The sequence below is a fragment of the Solanum lycopersicum genome, chromosome 6 (assembly GCF_036512215.1).
Source record: "Solanum lycopersicum chromosome 6, SLM_r2.1".
NCBI lineage: Eukaryota > Viridiplantae > Streptophyta > Magnoliopsida > Solanales > Solanaceae > Solanum > Solanum lycopersicum.
Window position 1 is genome coordinate 17215486 of NC_090805.1, and position 21429 is coordinate 17236914.

At 34.2% G+C, this 21429-nt stretch overlaps 1 long non-coding RNA gene across 1 annotated transcript; it reads right to left on the minus strand.

Annotated features, from left to right (window-relative positions):
• Positions 1 to 11677: 11677 nt before the first annotated feature.
• On the minus strand, positions 11678 to 14704 carry LOC109120543 (uncharacterized). The gene is made up of 2 exons (XR_003247143.2): positions 14008 to 14704; positions 11678 to 12137 (listed from the first exon to the last, which is right to left on the minus strand). It is a non-coding gene; the product is annotated as an uncharacterized lncRNA (long non-coding RNA).
• Between the last annotated feature and the right edge of the window lie 6725 nt (positions 14705 to 21429).

Here is a 21429-nt window from a genome sequence, read left to right on the forward strand (position 1 = left end):
AAAGGCTAACTAGTGATTTAATATCTGAAAAGGCTAAAATTACCATACAAATCAAAAAAAGCTTATTATCATCTCCTGAACAAAACATCACTTTTATTTCGTTTCAATAACGTGAAGGGCAAGTTCTAGACTAAGATGCAAAACATGAAATGAATAAAATCTCACAATCTATGGCACAAGTATCTATCCAGATGGATCAATTCCACTTATAAGAGAGACAAGATCATAAAAAAACTACAAAATAAAATAAGCTATACACAAAGTTACATCCATGAGTTTAGGTGTCAACGAGTTTGCATTTTTATTAAATCAAGCATTTACAAGAAACTAGTACTAAAAATTTATAACTAAATAGCAAGTACCGCACCACTCAAAAGGTTATTTTCTTTTATCTCTAAAAAATACTTAAAAAAAATATTCCTAAAAAAATAAAAGACACTCGGTTCAAATGGACTATCCTGAGGGGAAAAAATGAAAACAAAAGCCATGAAATTCATCCTAAGAAAAATACTCAAAACAATAAAGACTAGGAATTAATTCATCCACTACTCACTTTAAAAGATGTTATGTCCCCAAAGCATAAATAAAATTTAAAACAAGAGTTATTAGAACTCCGTGAGGCCTTTAGGCCTAGCTATTAGCATGTTCTCTTTATTTTCATCAAGGATCGTACCTACCCCATAGTTAAGCACCAACGTGCTCCTTAGCTCTAATTTTTTGATAATCAAACTTCGCAAAAACCTATAAAAACAAAACAAAATAATGATACAAAATAATTAAAAACAATAAGAAGTTACACTATAAATTGGGTTGCCTCCCAATAAGCGCTTAATTTAACGTCGCGGCATGACACAAATAAATTCACCACTTTTTTTCCACTTTGAACTTATGAGATTAACCCCTAACTTTGCATCTAATTTTTCTACTCCTGTCAAATGGGGTGGTATAAAGATAAAGGAACCAAGTAATTTATATCGCATCTTGCACTACTTGGTCCTAAAGTGAGTAATGTTGTTTTGTTTACGTGGACTAAAAAACTTTAGAATGTAGGATCCCTGTTCGTCATCAATACACTTATCCATTAGTTCAAATTTTATGGAAAAGTGTTTTGAATGGGATTCAAATTGTCTCAACTCCAAAGCGACATTATTTACAACATTCTCACTTTTGCGCTCTTTCTCAACATTGATATTAAGTAATAAGTTGTAGTTTAATGGTCGAAGTTCCTCTTTTTGCTCCACAAGTTGGTCATAAACCACAACAATTGGTAATTGGGATTCAAACGCCTCAATATTTTTGTTCAAGTGATCCTCTAAGTAGTGAATATGTGAGAAAAATTGATCGCTTTGTTGTGTGAGCTTAACTCTTTCTTCAATCAGGTGGGTTGTCAAGTATGTTATTTCATCACATATAGACTCTTCAATATTTAGAAATTGAATTCGTCTATGTATCCAATATTGGCTCACTATCTTTTTTTCTCCAGAACTTTATCCTTTTTATGCCCCAATCTCTTTTAAATCATCTCGGATTGAAATTTTTGATTGAAGAACATCGAGCTTATATTCTAGTTCCACGATTTCTTTCTACCCTTCTGTGCATTCAAATATCTATTCGGTGATTTTTGAATTAACCTTTTCCAATATGTCTGTACATTCATGCGCCTCTTGTTCTGCATTATTTGCTTCATCGCCCCTACCAACATCATAAATAATAGAAGAATCATAATAGGGGTTCAGAGGAAGAGAATAAGTTCTACGACAACCATTCCAATGAATATAGTGACGACCACATATATGACTTAAAGGACATTCATCACCTAACAACGATTTATCCCAATCATTCATATCAGTAAGAGTACCAAATTATTCAAAGAAAAAAGAAAAAATAATATATTATTTAGAAAAAAACTAACTAAAATAAAATAAAAATAGATAAACCAAAAGAAAATTATAAACTAGAAGAATTTTTAATTTTTAAGTCCCCGGCAGCGTCGCAAAAACTTGTTGCTCCCAATTGCACACGCAAGTAATATAGTGGCTCTTAAAAGAACCATATTATCGATCCCAAAGAACCTGCCAATTAACTATTTTTACTAAATTATACTAATCCAATTATTCACTTAAGACAGCCCACTTCAATTAGATATCTAAGTATATTGCTAAGCGGGGATAATTAAACTAATTGGCGAACATTTATATTTCATCTTATTTCATAAACAAGCAAGTTGTTCGTCCGAGTGTCACTCCTAAACAAAAATCACTTCAATCTAATGGGTCGATCTCTCTATATTCTCTAGTCTATCTAACTTCTTCTCTCTCGATATAAAGATTAGACAATAGATGTATCTCATGGTGATCAGACATGAAATACTAAAACATAATACACAATTAACTAATAATGACTATCAAAAATTAATTCAAAATGACATTAATAATCAGCATTCAATTCGTAGCTACAACCCCAGAACAAGGTTTTTAGCTACTAATCTCTAAGAAAACAACAAGAAGAAAAGAACACTAAAAAGTATTGACGACTTGCTACAGCCCTAGAACAAAGGCTTTGGCAAACTTTAATTCCAATTCAAATTCCATTTAGCTGCATATAAAATAATATTATTATATTTAAGTTAATCCATTAAGTTGTCTGCTTGATTTTCTTCTTCAACCTTTCATAATTAATTCGTTTTAGCTCCAAACTTTTTTCTTTTTCCACCAATTTAATCCTAAAAATAAAATATATTATTTAGTACATTCTATAAAATTCATGCTAAAAAGAGATATCTATAAACAACAAATATGAGACATATAATGATTAACAATATGTATTTTTGACCTTACATTTAGTATTGAGGACCATGTTGGCTAACTCAATTTTTGCAAGAAGGGGGCATTTGCAAGAAGGGCCACACTCATAACCAAGAGGTTGTGTTCTAATAATAGAGCCTCTTATATTGAATGGAATCTTACCTCCATTCCTAGAAGCACAAAGCATTGCTCGGAATCCGAGCATCCACTTGTGCAATTTCAACCCTGAGGCCTAGAGATGTAATACCAATCTTAATATTGTATGTTGGTTATGTAGGTAAATGATGAGAGTCTCTCATCATCTATTGCATTGACAACATGAATGGGTATCTTCTCTTTTCCTTGTGTGACATCATAGTGTTATCTCATGTATTAAAATTAGCAAACCAGAAGATATAAAAGAGAAAAAGAAAAAGACAAAGAACTATTCGAGTCCACAGAATCCGCTATGTGTCCTTAAAAACTTTAGTCCCCTCAAGTACCCGAGATTACAAATTAATTCCTCCCAAGTAAAATAAATTAACCATTAAAGAAGTTGCGGTACCTCAAACTTCAATAATTTCAACTAATACAAAATGACAGCAACGAATCACACATACAGACACGATCGATTGATTTTGTTTTGTAAGATATGTTTACAAAAGAAGGGAAGAATTCAATTCTGAAAAATGAGAGACAACCTCTCTATTTATAGCCAACAAAGGGTAAATTTCAAAACTATTAGTAAAGAAGACAACCTTCTATAAAGGTCACAACATATTGGAAAAGGCACAACCTTTCAAACGGTCATAGCCCTTTATAAAGGTCATAACCTTTCTTAAAGGTCACAACCCTCTGGTAAAGTGAAAACCCTTCAGGAGAGTCACAACCCTTCATTTCCTGTTTACACCTTTAAAACCCAACACATAGTCCACAACAAACTCCGCCTGCATAATTAATTTTGTTGCCTTTTTAACATGAAAATGATTCACATTGACTAAACCTGTTGGCTGTGACACTACTTCACGATTATGTTTTGGTTAGCCAAGATTTATTTTTATTTCAAAGTTGAAAACATATTTTCCAGTTGAGCTATTTCTTCCCAACACTTGGTCACTATGTAGAGCCCATTGTACATGTATATTATATCACTTGTTTTAGCATTCACTCTTTTTGGACCACAAATAACCCTAACCGGACATCTCATGTCCATGGAATTATTCAAGGCAATATTACCCCCTTTAAGTTTTTATCTTCAACTCTCGCATTAACAGATACTTTTGGATTTCTGCCTTGACCTACATTAATGAATGCTTAAGAAGATATGGCTTCGTTATTGTACCGTCCAGAATCAACGATGGTTGTTGCAACATATTTTTGCAAATATTCACATACCTGATACCATTCATAAATTGGTGATGTAACCAATCGTAACTAGTTCTTCCCTGAACCGAAATTGTTATGTAACCAATCGTAACTAGTTCTGCCCTGAACCCAAAATTGATCCCCAATTTCAAATCTAGGAACATGTCCAAAAGTCCGCTCACAATTTACCGACTTTTTGTGATTTTTTAAAGTCAATGCTACCTCTATATGGATATTTCTTTAGGATAGTCCTTCAGGTTTCTCTGCTTTATGTTATCACAAAAGTTAGGTTTCTCTGCTTTTATATTCTCGCAAAAGTTTAGTATGTACGTCATCAAAACGTTTTAGAGTCTCTCTAACTTCTTTTACTTTATCAATATGTTCATATTCAGTTGTCAATCCATGACAAGAAACATCACACATAACAGCAGAATTCCTTAAATCTTGTTGAGAAACTCCGAGATCCATTTGCTTCTTCATGACCACAGATTCATATTGATCCCAATCCTTATAAGCAAAATACTGGCCTTTGATCAGTTCATTGTGCGTCTAAGGACGTATGATATCGGGCAATGGCTTTAAATCAACAACATCTTCTAAAATATCTAAGCACTTGTGTATGATTTCGCCCTCCTTGCCACGTTTCTTACCATCAGTACTTTGGTTCTTGAGACCTGATCTTAGTGAGTTCCATTTGGAGCATGTTAAAATGTAAATTTCCTCATTATCTACCCTACTCCAAGACTCATCGTCAGAAACTTCTTAAATGGTGAACTCTCTGGCTTATTTCCTTACTAGGTTTATTTCGAGCATTGATTATATTTTATTGTTAAACAATACCAGGCAATTCTAGATCATTTTCAATAGGCTCATCTATTATAAATCAAAACATGTATTTTGGAGAGCGTGACTAACCAATACTTCATGTTGTTGAGTAGATTCATCACAAACAAGATTTTCTTCTTTCAATTTCAAAGGTTGGTTTCCATTAGTAGGTCGACATGAGGTATTTAAATGACTTGAACCACCATGTGAACTAGTTTCCTCAAAATTACTTGGCTCAGCCATATCTCCAGAAAAACTTTTGCTCTCACCATCAACATAGCATTGAGTATCATTTCCTTTCTTCTTTTGACGAACACAATTCTCAGGAGAACTCTTCCTAGGGTCTACTTTTACATGCTTGGTATTGGATGGAAATTCCGGGTAGACGTTTCTGGTTATGTTATTTTCACGAACAAACGGAGCACAACTCTCAGGAAAATTCTTCCTAGTATCGGATCTCATAGGCTTGGTATTGAATAGAAATTCCGGTTGATCTCTCTGGTTTTGTTGTTGTCACAAACAAATGGACCACAATTCTCACGAAACTTCCTTGTGGTCTCGAATATTACAGTCTTTGTAGTGGATGGCAATTCAGGGTTGATCTCTCTGGTTCCATTGTGTTGACAAACAAATGAACGACAATTTTCAGAAAAATTGCGGGTAGCATCAACTTTTAAGCGCTTAAATGTGGAGAGAGATTTAGTATCAGCATCTCATGAGCTTTCTTCTTGCCTAACATCTTTGTCGAACTCATCGTCTCAGCTAACACAGACATCTAGAATATACAATTATAAAGTATGGACAACTAAAAACCTTAATTTTACATTACATGATTATTGACATTTAGATAGACAAGGCATTATGAATATAGAAATCCAACAAAATAAAGAAGATACAGCAAAAGAAAACACATATTTGGAGACAAATTACTGTCATAGAAAGAAGTTCAATTGAGCTCATCTTGACCCGTCCAACTCGAAACATGTAATATGGTCCAGGGTTTGGGACACTGGTTTCAAGTTCAGTTCAAGAAAATTAACCCAATTGGTTCAATTACTAGAGACCAGTTTAAAATACTACGAATCTTATCAAAGCATATAGTAAAATTCTACTATAAAATTAACGAATTACGTAAAGAAAAGAAAATTACAGCAAGGAGATTAAACTAAAGAATTCTAAAACAACAGGAAAAGAAAAGAAACAGCTTACTTGAAGTGTTGGAAGATCAAAACGCTTTATAAAGACAAAATCCCCACAACCACAAATATTTGTGTGCATTTTATTCCTACTCAAATTCGTTCTTTCTTTTCAAATTTAAATAAAGTTACAATAAATACTAATCCTAATTTTTGTATAATTCTTAAGTCAGCTTAATTTTTTTCCCTGACGCTATTTTCAATCTATTCTTTTTGGGACTAAAATTCACAAATCTCACTTTTCTATTACACATGTTTGGTTCCACAAGGAATACAAGTGCAATAAGTATAATGATAATTTCCTTCAACTAATGTGTTTCTAACTGTCTATTTTCTTCTCAAACAACTTTGAAAATGAAACATGACTCATATTTTATGAGAAGAACAATTAGGCTTAAAGCATCTTATATTTATATATAAGACATGTCATGTAGTCATGTATATCGTATACCCTAATGCAAGCATCATCAGATGCTTCTATAGCTTGAACTCCATCATTTCAGCCAAATTGAAGTTGTTTAGTAAAACATAATGAAGTACAAACTATGTGTGTTTTCTTTATACAATAATTATTTATTTTAATTGTGTATTTTCTTATCATGACAAAATATTTTGGGGGAATACAAGTTAGAGTTAGTGTCGGAGCTACATGAAGTTAAGGGGTGTCGATCGACTTCGTCAGAAAATTATATTATGTAGTTAGAATAAAAATTATATTCTGTTTATCTCTTTTTATCAAAGAATAACAAAAGTCTCACATAATGAGATGAGTGGACTCCTTATAAAGCTTGGACGGTGTGAGTTAGGCTTAAGACCTAATTTTACACTTTATATATATACACACACCTCTGCATGACAGACTAAGGAAACCTCCTCCCCCATGGACCAACATCCACACAAATTTTGTAAGGGAAATCAAACTAAAAGCAAAGGATCTTCTATGCTTATCATTTCTTGACCCCTCTGCTTTCAAAAATAGTTGATACAAATGCTTCTGACATAGGTTATGGAGGGACATATCATTACATTTTGCATCTAAGCATTGGAATAAAGCCCGACAAAATTATTCTACTATTAAAAAGGAAATTTTTGCAATTGTTTTATGCATCTCAAAAATTCAATTTGATGTACTAAATCAATTTTTTTTTACTACGCATTGATTGTAAAGCTGCAGAATCAGTTTTGCAAAAGGATGTACAAAACCTTGCTTCTAAGCAGATATTTGCTAGATGAAAAACTATTTTATCTATTTATGATTTTGATATACAGTATACAATTCACACACCCCAAAAATCGCTGAAGCAAGATTTTATCAAGAATTTGATCAGAAAATTTATCAGCAAATTGTATGGACCGTTGGATAGGGACAATATTGTCTTGTTGTATATTGTGCCCAAGGAACCTTATATTAATTTGAAAAATACTTTACTTAGTTTTGGACAAAACTAAGCTGTTATCTTTAATAATATTAAAGAAAACTTTCAGATTCTTGAAGCGTTGGTCAATGCTTGTAGAGAATACTCAGACATCATCATTGAAGACTATGATAAATTTTGAGAAGGGATTGAAGATATCATTCATTATTTTTTGAAATTCCAAAGGAAAGTTCTTAAGTCCAAATGGCATAACATTCCACTCATACTTGACAAAAGGTATCGTAAAAGCAAATTTTACTACGCATTGATTATAAAGGTGCAAAATCAGCTTTGCAAAAGGATGTACAAAATCTTGCTTTTAAGCATATATTTGCTAGATGGCAAGCGATTTTTATCTATTTTTGATTTTGATATAGAATATATCAAGGAGAGCTCACACTCTATCCCAAACTTTCTTACTTGAGAATTCTTGCAGGGTAGGTGATTATATCTAGAAAAAAGAAAATGAAATTATTGAAACTAAGCACACGGGATGAGATTGAAGCATTGGAACTAAGCTCGCCTGATGAGATTGAAGCATCAGCTTAGCATCAGCTTTCCAAGAACCATTTAATTTTTTTTTCTCAACAACAAACAAATTCAATTGTCAAAAAGAAACCCTCAACTACTACAACTGGGTCAAACCACCCAAGATACCAAATGGCCTTTGATAGACAACCATGGGAGTCCTTTGTGTCCACCTGGTTTGTAAAATGAAAATTTATGTGCAACTATCCCTGGGACATGAAATCTATAAGAAAATTGAAAGAGCATAGGAACATAATGTTAATTAGAGAAACTTTGAGGATGTCATGGGTGACTTCATTTTTGTTATGTCAAAGTACCAGGAAATTCTCTTAAAAATTGTTATCATCTTCATCTTTAGAATATGACTTATTTTTTACTTGATTTTGGGCGCTGGGAATTTCGGCCTTAATTTGATGTAGGATTTTCTCAATTTGTTGAATGATGTCTCCCTACTACTTGAGTTGGTGTGAGACTGCAATTGATTTTGTTGTAAAAATTAGACCACCTGGTCCTCCAACAAATCTCCTTTTCACCTAATGTCCCCAAAAATAATACCTTAGACAATGGCGAAGAACAAGCTGATTTTCTTAACTTTCTCTCGAGAATCTCTATTCATAGATGGAATATGGTAGTTAACAAATACTATGTCACTAATATCTGTCACATCCCAAGAGCGCATCTAGTAAACATGTCACTCTCGGAATGCGACAAGGCGTATTTGACCTCTCGGAGGTCTTGTACAAGACCTATGACATCGTTCATTCCATACATGTATGAAAAGTAGTACAGAACTAAAACCTTTCACACGAATAATATCTCATAATATCTTTCATATAAAACCATAGGAAAATACTAAGTCTTAACATACGCTAATCTTAGACTCAAGAAAACTTGGGACACAACCCATACAATCAAAATAAAGAACTTAGTCTATTACAATACTTTGAATAAAAGAAGTCTAAAGATAGTAATGTCCCCGAGTCAAGTGAGGACATACTTCAATTTTGCCTGAAAAAGTCTAGATTCCAAGCCTTGCTTCAAGACACCTCTTATGTTCCACCTACACCCTTTGAAATAGACAAAATGTATGGAATTAGTACAATGCATGTACTAAGTATAACATAATACATAAAATCATGAGAAATGGACATTCATGAGAAACATACTCTTTTTGATTAAAACTTCATATTATAACTATATATTAATCACATTTAAATACCACACATCATATTTAGAATAAAGTACAAGTCATCTCTAAATTAGATGCATTTACAATAACATTACAGTAAGCATTACAGTGACTTCACTTTAACATCATATAAAACTCACACATGACAATATAGCATCAAACATACATCAAAACACATAGACATGAGATCCTCCTACTAAAGGTAATTCCAAGGCTCACTTAAGTGATTTATGAAGCGACCACCCATACAATCCCTTCACACACACCAAAGAGATCCTTTAGACTACCTACGATAAGGTAATTCTCATTTTACATAATAGAATATAATATGACATTCTCCTCCCAAAGGTTATCAAAAGACTTACTTAAGTAATACAAGAAGAGACCGCCCATACACCCTCTTCAAGCTTACCTAAATAATCCTTAAAGACTACCTATGTTTAGATCATGTCTAATTTATCAATTTATTTTCCCTATCTAAAGTTGTTCTTTAGTCTTCCCTGAGTAAGACATGAAGATACCATTCCAATACCCCCTTACACCTTAACTAAGCAATCCTTAAACTACTCTACGTAAGTACTTATTCATTAACATACTTTCTAACTTCCGTCTTTATCTTCATTAATTCATCAAGAGACATTTAACATTCAAGGACATTCAAATAATAGTGTTGGAGAAGACCTAGGGACTAACACAATAACATCTTGAAAGCCTAATCGTGCAGTGTCTAGATAGCGCCCCATACCACTACCTTAACTCCATAGAACTTCTCCAACACTTGTAGGTATCCTATATGATGATAATAGGCAATAAACAACATAGAGAATACTAGTTATGCATGGAATATAGAGTCATGAACCTACTCTGATGGAGGGTGTTCACTTGCCAATGGTAGAACTAGGACACATCCCATGTAAGCGCATGGTTAAGGACTATGAAGGGTTTCTTTGTTATCTAATGTCATCTTATTTAGAGAAACTCCCCTAACATACTCATTATATGCTAGAATTTGTTCTCCTACAGTATTTCAATAAGGAGCATATGGATCGGTACCATAACTTGTTCACAATCCAATCACATTACACCTTACCAAAGAGGGTCCACTAAGGCTACCTGCAATGGTCAAGAGGATAGCTCAATGACTTTCCTAAGGATGATTTCATGCCGTTCCAGCCAATCAAACCTAAGTCCACAATTCACATAAGAAGGATACCATTATGGCTTTCAACATCAAGGATATCATAACCTTCCATCTAGGTTGAAGGTTCCCCATAAAAGACCTTCTTAACTATGTTCAAGGTCACATGTCAGTCATACATACAAGACTAAGAAGCTTTAGCATACTAAGTAGAGAACTAATATTTACATTGTACATGTATCAAGTAAGGGACACAAGTCTATCAAAATAAGACATACATATACTTCACCATATCACATATATCATATCATTCAAGAAGTACATAGGAATAAACAATGTCATTTATAGGTCACCCTATTCCCTACTATTTTATCATCCATCTAAATTATCACAAGGCTCATATAATCCATCAAGAATCATCATACTTCAACATCAAGTAATACACATAATGACTTCACTATAGCCTACTAGAGATACACATGATCAACTTAAAGAACTCATGCTTTGACGCCATATATATACCGCACTCATCAACAATCTCACAATACTAACATATTCAAGTTACAACATGATAAATCCATAATACATAAAGTAATGATGACGAGGCCACATTGTTTCACAATTCATAATGTAATGTTGACGAGACAACATAATTCACAGGTATAGCACATAATCACCACCACCATAAGTGGACCATACCAAACATCATCATCATCTAAGAACTATACTACACAATATAGAGAAAGTTAGGTCAACATACCTCCATTCCAATCTCACAACTCCAATCCATAGCTAAATCATCCAACACAATACTCAAAGACCCTTACCAATGGCCATGATCACTAATTGAATCCAATAATCATAATATTCTATGAATCAAAGATAATACTATTTTAAACATTTTCTACCAAAGTTTTCAGAAAATATTATATTATGAATTTTTTTTTATAGTTTTCGAGTCGCCACTTAATTTTTAAAGAAAAATCAAGCAAACTACTGTTTTCAAAAGATTTAAACAGAAAAATCATTTTGAAAACTTTTAAAGGAGTTCAGGGATTCTTATTATAATCTAAAGTTCCTTTGAAAACTATCTTATTGTCTAAGCGAGAATTATTTGAAGTTGTTTAAAAAAGGAAATATTTAATTTTACTATTTAAGTAGAAATTGGTTTGAAAATTTCATTTATTCTTTTATAATCCGTTTGAAGTTAACTTTAAATCGACAAAACATTTACGGCATTTGCGGTAATTTGGATTCTTCAACTTTAAGTTATCGACAAATAAAAGAAGATAAGTACACATAAAATAAAAGAGGGGGAGAGAGAGAGTTGGGTTTGACCCAAACCCGGTTTCTGTCCGCCTGGATCGGTGTTTGGGCCCATTTTTGGTTTTGGCCTTTAGGCCCACTTTCTTTGTATCTGTCCTAGACTAAACATACAATAATAATAGAAAATAAAAGACGACAAGGGCTTATGCTCAAAGATAACAAAATAAAAATAAAAAGGGACGACATAAAATGGGACTCGTGGTCACCTTCTTTATTTCTTCTATAGTTCTACCCTTCGTTTCGCGACCTGTACGTCATGTTTTGAGGGGGCTGACCATCTCGATAAAGGAAGTTTCAAACCTTTATGGATATCTTCGATATGCAAAGAGAAAGGATGAGTCCTTAAAGAACTCAACTTGATTTCACATGCAACTAAAGAAAAAGGAGATTCAACTAGTAATTAAGTGAAATGCTAACGAACTGTAATAATTTATGTCTACCAATATGGTACAAGGTCATATTACTGGACAAAATAATCAAAGTGGTCAATACCCAAATTATGTATAGAGAAACAAAAAAAATAAAAAAAAAATAACAAACAATAAAAATAAATGAAGGGCCCACTTCAAATCAAGTATCTCAAAGATGGAAAATGAACTATTCCTAAACAGATTGGAGTAAAGCAAACAAAAACAGAGACGGTGTAGACTGATTCCATATAATTTATATAAATAAACACCAATAGAGACAACCAATAAAATGCAATGCATCAGGTAATACAACTAAGATGATATTTAAAAACAAAGAAAAAAAATGGAAGGGCAGGCCTAAAAATTACATGTCCGTCTACTACTCCGAACACCAAGGGAACTGCAATTAGCCAAAAGCAAATTCTAAACTGAGAACCACTCGCTATCGCCATCAACACGAAATCAAGATGTTTATGGATTTCAAATAACATCAGCTCATACGAGGCGAGATGGTAGATAGTAATAAATGGGAGCAAATTACGATCTGGAAAATTGTAGGGGACTGCGCCTTATTGACTCAATGGCAAATTTATAAGCATTTTTGATCAAAATTAAGGTGAAAGTGTGTGTGTGTGTGGGTGGGGGGGGGGGGGGGAATAAAACTATTCATGAACTTCCATTAGGATCACAACAAACAGATTCTTAAAGCAATTCAAGTTTAAAATCGATATACTTCGATAACAAAGTTTTCTCCTAGATTTCAGTCAGCAGAGTGTTTGAAAGAAAAAGGAACCCAGATTTTATGGCATTCATTCTATAGAGGAGCAAAATGATATATATGATTTTTAGTGCAAAACATGATATGTTTTCAATAAACCGAATTTAAATTTTCTAGAAACCACGAAATCAATCAGACGAATCAGAAATGTGATACATGGGATTCAAAGCAATCGCTAACACGACACATGAATAACGCTAAATAACACTAACTTGACACAACAGAAAAAGACAAGCGAACAGGCAATCCAAACTTCTTTAATGAGAGAAATATGCTACCAAAGAGCTAAGTTGGAGAGAATAGTTAAAAGAGAACGAAATTGAAACTAAGAATACAACAACTATAAATGCTAAAAGATATAAAACAACACCATTTTCCTTCCACAAAAATCTGCTACCTCGAAACAATTGAACAACCAGAAGCTGCAATCATAGAAGTCGATAGATCAAAAGAAAGGAAAAATAATATTTTTTCCAGAAACTAGTGATGGTCATAAACCTAAACATGCTTCAAAGTAATACTAAACCCCACAGAGAGACTTGTATCCGTGAGGGACCCAAATATGCGACTGTCTAATGCATTTCCGCACTTTCCAAGCACATTGCAGAGACAAGAATGTTCTTCCATTAAACACTGAAAAACAACACATTTTTTTTAAAAAAATGCAATGAGACAAGATGGAGACACTACCGAAAGTACAAAGAACGCTGGGAGTACCTATAGCAAATGATGAACAACGGGAACAAGAGAAATACTAACAGCTACTCAAACGAGCATAAATAAAAAATATATATATAAAAAATCAACAGTAGACTGAGATAATTAACCTAAAGAAAACGATAGAAAAAAAAAACAGCTCCAACAATATTAATAATACAATGGCATGCTTATCAACAAAGGATTATCATTTGTCCATGTATGTTAAAATAATAACTCTGTATCCCATTAATGGAAAATCGAACAAAAATCAAACTACAGTCACACAATCAAATTTAGAACTTCAAACAATCGAATAGGATGCAAAAGGGAACTAGCAAGGGATAAGTAAGTTAACCTTTTCGAGGCAGGAACTAGGACAACGACGAGCTGATAGGGCAACAACTATCACACCAAACGCAAAATGGAAGGTAATCGAGGAACCCAGACAGCAACTTAAACACACCCCAAGCTAAAGATCGGGATTTAACTCTTCCTTCTTTTCGAAAGGTATTCTGGTATGCCTTTTGGTTATTTACCTGTGTAATTTCTATGCTTGAGATAAAAAATATCTCCAAGAAGACCCAAAAAAAAAAATGAATGCAAAAGATTACTTATAGTTGAAAAATTAGGTTTTGGGATTGGAGGGAAAAGGGTAGAAAAGGCATTCCCAGGATTCAAAATTCAAAATTCTGCACTAAAGAACCGCTCTGATAAATAAAATGAATTTCTTGGCCAAAATTTGAAATGATGAAAGGAACATGGACGGCCATAGTTAATCCTCCGTCCTCGCGGCTTGACGTGGCATCATCTTGTGCAAGCAAGAACGATTTGGCGTGGCTTTATCCAGCCAAAAAAAAGAACTGGAATTGTAGAGAGTCGTACGGCGGCAGTACCAGGCTGAAGATGCATGAACATCAACTAATTTTCGTCTATTCCGTGCATTGGATCGAGCAAATGTCTTTTTGCTGAAGTTGCCGTTGTCGTTTCGACCGGGCGTGAAGACGCCGTGAAGACGACCATTTGAAAAGGTAGACCTTGATATTGCGTTCTATGTTGGTGGAAATCAAAGGAAAACTTTATATGGCCGGGTCAAGAGGTATGGGTTGGAGAATTGGGCTGAGAATTGACTTATTTACTTAATTTTGATTAAAAAAAAACATTGGCTTGGGCTAGCTTAAATTCATTAGGGAGGCCAAATTTGGTCTTTTTGCAACCAAATATTAATTTAACAAATTTGGAATTGAATGGGGAAATGGTTAACATTAAACTCGATGAATTAGTTTAAAACGAGCTTCTTAATTTCAACAAAAGAAGTAATCGATTTAACTATAAATAACTAATCCAAGAAATGAAATTATTATATAACTAAATTATTAGTAAAATATTTAAACAAAGTAAAATCTTTTTGAGATGATTTTCGAATACATCTAAGCATAGATAATTATGTAAATCATATATATTAACTAAAAGTTACAAAAGATAAGACTAATGTGAAAAAAAATTAGAAAAAACTTTAAACCTTATAAAACTAATTATTTCAAAACCGTTTAGAATTAATAAATTCGCTAATAAATTTATATTGTCGAGGTCGAAATTGGGTGTCAACAACTGTCCCTTGTTTGAATTTGATTTATGAAAAGAATTCAAGGAAAATGAAATTGAGTAATACAATTTTGATCGACCCACATATCTGTCTCTAGGAAAGGATTCGGGAACGTACTTTAGGAATTATGGCTGAATCCTTGAAATGTGTTTCCTACATATCTCAGGCTATATGAGAATTCAGTCCACCTATAGTTAGATACGCTATATTTAATGCACGATTTTAAAAGAATTCGAAAGTCATCTCGATACCGGACTATGAAGGGATTGAGATGCTCGGAAATGGTATTTAAGAGTGAATGTTGGAACACAGCCAAGTTTTCAACATTGAGCCCGCCTACAGATCATTGAACCTTAGAATCAGGCTGCTTGTAGTTCGACTCAACTGGTGGAAGAGAAAATTTGTTATGCTAGATAACCTTTGGCTATGGACAAGTGACAAATTAAATCGAATATGAAAAAGAGGCTTGTAACCTCTTATCCATGAATGTAGTACACTTCACACCCATAATTAAGAACTAACATGGACATAATTTCCAAAACTCTTGGTGTATCGTTACTCAGATTGGAAACTTACTTCCGGCAGGCACGGAAATTTCCAGATGCGAGATCGAAAATGATAAAAATCAAAGTAGAAAACCACATGCCTTTTGATAGGGGTGAGATTTGATTGTGATGGAAGTCACCCCTTCGCTCGCGTCCTAAGAGTTTGACAATCCTCTTGGACTATGTCCCGATTAGCTGTTAAGAAATAGTTTCATGTTGTGCTGCATCCTTTTTGATGTCGTCCGCACCATTTTTTTAGGAGAATTCACCCTTTCGGGTTCTCTTAACAGAGACTGAGATAAAACTCGTCAGTATAAAAATGTGGTTCAAATGGGATATAGTGTCTTTTACCGTTTTGACACTTAATTGCTCTCCTTCAGCATTTGACGTCAACTCGATTTGGCTTGACGTAAAGCAAATAAAGCTCATGCCTTATGTTTGCAATATAATATTCCATGTACTTCTCATTTGATGTTGAAATAAATAAAAGTTGATGCATTGTTGATATTTTCTCTTGATGTTGTCTTTGATGCTCTTCCAGATGTTTATTTTTATCAAAATAAAAGGATGCAGTTAATACCAATGGATAATTATTTCCCTAGAGATGCGCGATTCCTTCTCTAACAGAGCATGATTTATTAAGGGGTATGAATATCTTCCCGCGATGCGTGATTTCTTGTGAGGCGTGAATATTTTCTCGTGATGCATAAATTTCTGCGAGGCATGAATATCTTCTCGCGATGCATAAAGTATTAACTCGCGATGCATGATTATTAACTTGCAATGCATGAATGTTGACTCGCGATGCATGACTATTGACTCGCGATGCATGATCTTCCGCGATGTATGAATATTGACTCACGATGCATGATCTTCCGCGATGTATGAATATTGACTCGCGATGCATGATCTTCCGCGAAGTATGTATATTGACTCGCGATGCATGATCTTCTGTTGGACATTAATATCTTCCTGTGATGCATTAATTTCTTTGAGGCATGACTATCTTCTCGTGATGCATAACATTACGTGAGGCATAAATATCTTCTCGCGATGCATGAATATTAACTCACGATGGATGATCTTCCACGATGCATGAGTATTAACTCGCGATGCGTGATCTTTTGTGATGCATGAATATTGACTCGCGATGCATGATCTTTCATGATGCATTAATTTTGACTCGCAATGCATGATGTTTCGCGAGGCATGAATATTGGCTCGCGATGTATTTAATTACCTCGCATTGCATGATCTTTCGTGATGCATGAGTATTGACTCCCGATGCATGATCTTTTGCGATGCATGAATATTAAATCTTGATGCCATCCTTGGTACCAAATGAAGATAATGATTCAATCAATCAACATAGTTATCTTCTGGGTGCCTTCTGGGTAATGATATTGTCTCGACCGACAATACAATAAAATGACCCTTCAGGTAGTTTATCATCAAGATTGACAATACAAATAAAATGAAATCTCTTGGCGGTATATCATCTCAATCGACAATATAACTAAATGACCCTTCAGGTGGTGTATCATCTTAACCAACAATACAAATAAATGACCCTTCGGGTAGTAGTAATATCAAATCTGATATTAATGCAGATGACGTCCTTTAGGAAACTGTGAACTCTTTCTTGTTATTTTTTGCTCGATTCGTCTTTGAATCTAGCTGGACGTCTTTAGACTTCACGTTATTGGAAATTGACTGAAATAAACCCCCATATTCCCAAGCTCCCAGTATATGCAATATAAAATAATTCCTACATCTAAAGGAACACCTTTAATTTTGGGAGAGCTTTCTCCTTCCTTGACTTCTTCATATTCATTCAATCAGAGGAATTTGCTGATTTCAAGGCAAAGTTATAAACCTGCGTCCATAAAAAATTTGTAAGTTTTTAAAACGAACTGATCTGTGTCAATTTCATCAGTTGGTTGCTCCTTGTTTTACTATATCCGGTTGATTTCCTGATCTCCCACGTCTTGATGGATAAGACAAAATATTTTACGCTAAAACAAATCAAACATAAAAGGAAAATTTTTAAGAAAAATAAATTTTACAAAAGAAGTATGTTGAGAAAAAGGGTCACTGCCACGTCAGGGTTAATGAACTTCTTCGAGTGTGATGCTTTGAGGTATATCTGATTATTCAATGGAGATTTTTAAAATTCATCCTAGACTGTTGACAAACTATAGTTGATCCTCAAACTGTGCCAGTTAACTGTCTCAGCTTCATCTTTATCTTCCGATGAGTAAGTCACAGAATTTTTGAGATTCTCTGAAACATCTTGTCCCGGTTTCAGATCTCAAAATATCTTCAATTTTGGCTTGTTGAGAAAAAAAATCTTCTTTTAGAGAATTTTTGAGTCCCTCTCAAAAATTCTGTCTCAGTTTCTATTGTAAAGAAGAATAGAAATCTCACGGGAGATATGACCGAACTCTTGTGGCGCCTACGTACCATGTTGAGGCAGGAATGAGGTCAAACGTAGTTCCCCCTCGAAAGTTGATGATAATATCACAAAATCCATATTAATGTCTTCCCACTTCCAAGTCTGAAATTGGATTTCTTGAAATAAACCACTCAACTTTTGTTGTTCAAATTTCAGTTGTTGGAAAATTTGGACATTTTGCAACGAATTCTACTATATCTACTTTCAAGCCTTTCCACCAAAACAATTCTCTAAGGTCATGATACACCTTTATAGATACTGGATGTATGGAATACCGCAAACCATGAGCTTTCTCAAGGATCCGATTTCTCAAGTAATGAACATTGGGATCACACAACCTTTTTTGATACCTCAAGACACCATCCCCCGCTAAGGGTAATGACTAATTAAGCTTACCAAGAATCGATTCCTTCAACTCCATTAGTGGTTAATAAAGGTTTTTTTAGACTTCACCTCAAGATTCAGAGTTATGATGGACCATAAAACCACCATTTGGAGAATCTTCCAATCTAACACCAAATCTAGCCAGCCTATGAACGTCTTTCACTAGGTCTTTCTTAGATTTTCTACATGAGACACACTACACATGGTCATACGACTCAAAGCATCCACAACCACATTGATGTTTCCGTCTTGGTAAAGAGCACTCATGTCGTAATCCTTCAACAATTCCAACCACCTCCTTTGTGAGAGAATTAACTCCTTTTGAGTAAACACATATTGGAGACTTTTGTGGTCGGTATACATATTAACATGGACACCATACAAGTAATTCCTCCATATATTTAAGGAAAACTCCATGGACGCTAACTCAAGATCATGAGTTTGATAATTCATCTTAGGACCTTAAGTTGTCCAGAAGCATATGCCACTACCTTCCGATGTTGCATAATTTCATACCCAAGCCCACTTGGGATGCATAAAAATACACCACAAATCTATTAGTACCATCCGGTAAAGTCAACGCAGAAGCGTATGTAAGCCGCTCTTTCAACATTTTGGAAACTTGTTTCATATGCCTTCAACCACTAAAATTTCACTCTTTTGAGTCAAAATAGTCAATGGAGATGCAATGAATGCAAAACCATCCACTAACCTCCAATGTTATCCCGCTAGAACCAAAAATTTCGTAATGTCAGTTGTAGTTAATGCTGTAGGTGAATTTTTGACCGCCTTGGTTTTCCTTAAAACGACCTTAAACCCCTCACTAGAGATGATATGATGAAGAATGTTAATAAAATCAACCAAAACTCACATTTAATATACTTGGTAAATAGTTGGTTCCCCTTAAGCACTTAAAACACTATCCTTAAAGGATCCATCTGTTCACCCTCCTTTTTTGAATATACTAAGATGTCGTCAATAGAAACAATGACAAGTGAATCTAGGTAACTTTGACACACGCAATTCATGATATCCATAAATGTCTCCAGGGCATTAGTATGACTATAGGACATTATAAAGAACTCGTAGTGGTCATATCTAGTTTGAAATGCCATTTTTGGTCACCCTATGTTGGTTATACCCCATCTCAAGTCAATCTTAGAAAAATAGCTTGCCCCTTGGAGTTGATCAAACAATTCATCAATCCAAGGTAGAGGATACTCGTTCTTTATAGTGACTTTATTAATTTGGCGAAAATCAATGCACATTCTAAGGGACCCATCCTTCATCTACAAAAATAATACCGGCGCACCCCATGGAGAAATAGTAGTGTAATAACTCAAAAATTTCTAAGGTAAAGCTAGAGACTAACATGTTTGTAATGAGGGTCTAAGTTACTAAATTGGGCTATAGTTTGGTATTGAGGTAGTGTCTAGAGTTTTAGGTGCATTTGAAGTCAAACGTCAAGAGATTACTAAGACGTTCGACGACTAAGTCACCTATGTACCTCATGTGTGGTTATATTCCTACATGTGTGTTTCATGAGATTATGCGGGTTTTATATGATTTATTATAGTGTTTATAGGAAGTTTGTTGAGTATAATTAATTTTGGATATCAAATGTCCAAGAACATCCATGGACGCTCGAAAGGTTTGCCTCAAAATAGCCTTGTGTGTTTTAGCATGTTTTGTCAAGTTTTATTTGTTCGTTTTGGTTAAAATTTATGTGGGAGGTACTAAACCCGTATAGGATCATACTCGGTATGGAAACGTATGGGTGAATATCCCCAAGGACCATCCAAGGGTCCTTGAGGAAGGACCTATGTTGGTAGCCAACACAGCCCAATGTAGTCCCTCCTACTGATGGCAAACGACGGCAAGTGGCCTGGTCGACGCCCCGTAAGTGGTGGAGTCGAAGGGTGATTAGCCTAGGGAGATTAAGCCCCATTTTCAAGGCTCAGTCCAAAATGACGATGACCAGCACAGGCCGTTGATTGGACGACGCCCAGTAGGTGTTGTCCGTCGATTTGGTTTGCATTACCTGTGCAGCTTCATTGTAATGTAAGGGGTGAAATCCAAATAAGACTTTGGGTGGTTAATTAATGGTAATTTGGTTATTTTAAGCATGTTTTTATGACTTAAACACTTAGGGGAATTCATTCTTCAAAATCAAAACCCGAAATCCCTAAAACTTCTCTAGAACTCCATTGAACAAAAAACTCAAGGAAGAGCTTGGATTGGAGATCTGAGTAGTGATTCTTCATAAAATTAGTGTATTGGAATCAATAAGGTATGTTTTTTATCCTTGAAACTCTATTCCTAAAAAAGCAAATCTTCAAAGTGATTTTCCAAGAGTTTATAAAATATGAGTTTTCTAAATTGAAATCTATCCATGGGTTCTTGCATTAAAGGTTTTAACGCATTGAGTATTGGTTTAACTTTTATAAAATATATTATTTTAACTCAAATAACCTATGAACTCATGTAATTGATGAACCCTAGTTTTTTACTATTTAATGGGTTAAGTGATATTGTCTTAATGCTTATGAATTCTAGTATAGTTTTCTATGGACTATTGAATGATGTAAAAGTTTTATTTAATTGATTTATAATTGGTCTTAGATTTATAAATCTATATTTAATTGACTTAGATTCATTGATTATCATAGTTTATTTATTGAATAGTTGTTGATGGTCATGGGTAAGGGTCTTATGGTATTGAATTCGAGGATTTATCTGTGGATTGAAGTGGCGAAACTTGATTGGTTGTAGAATGGACTAATTCTATTT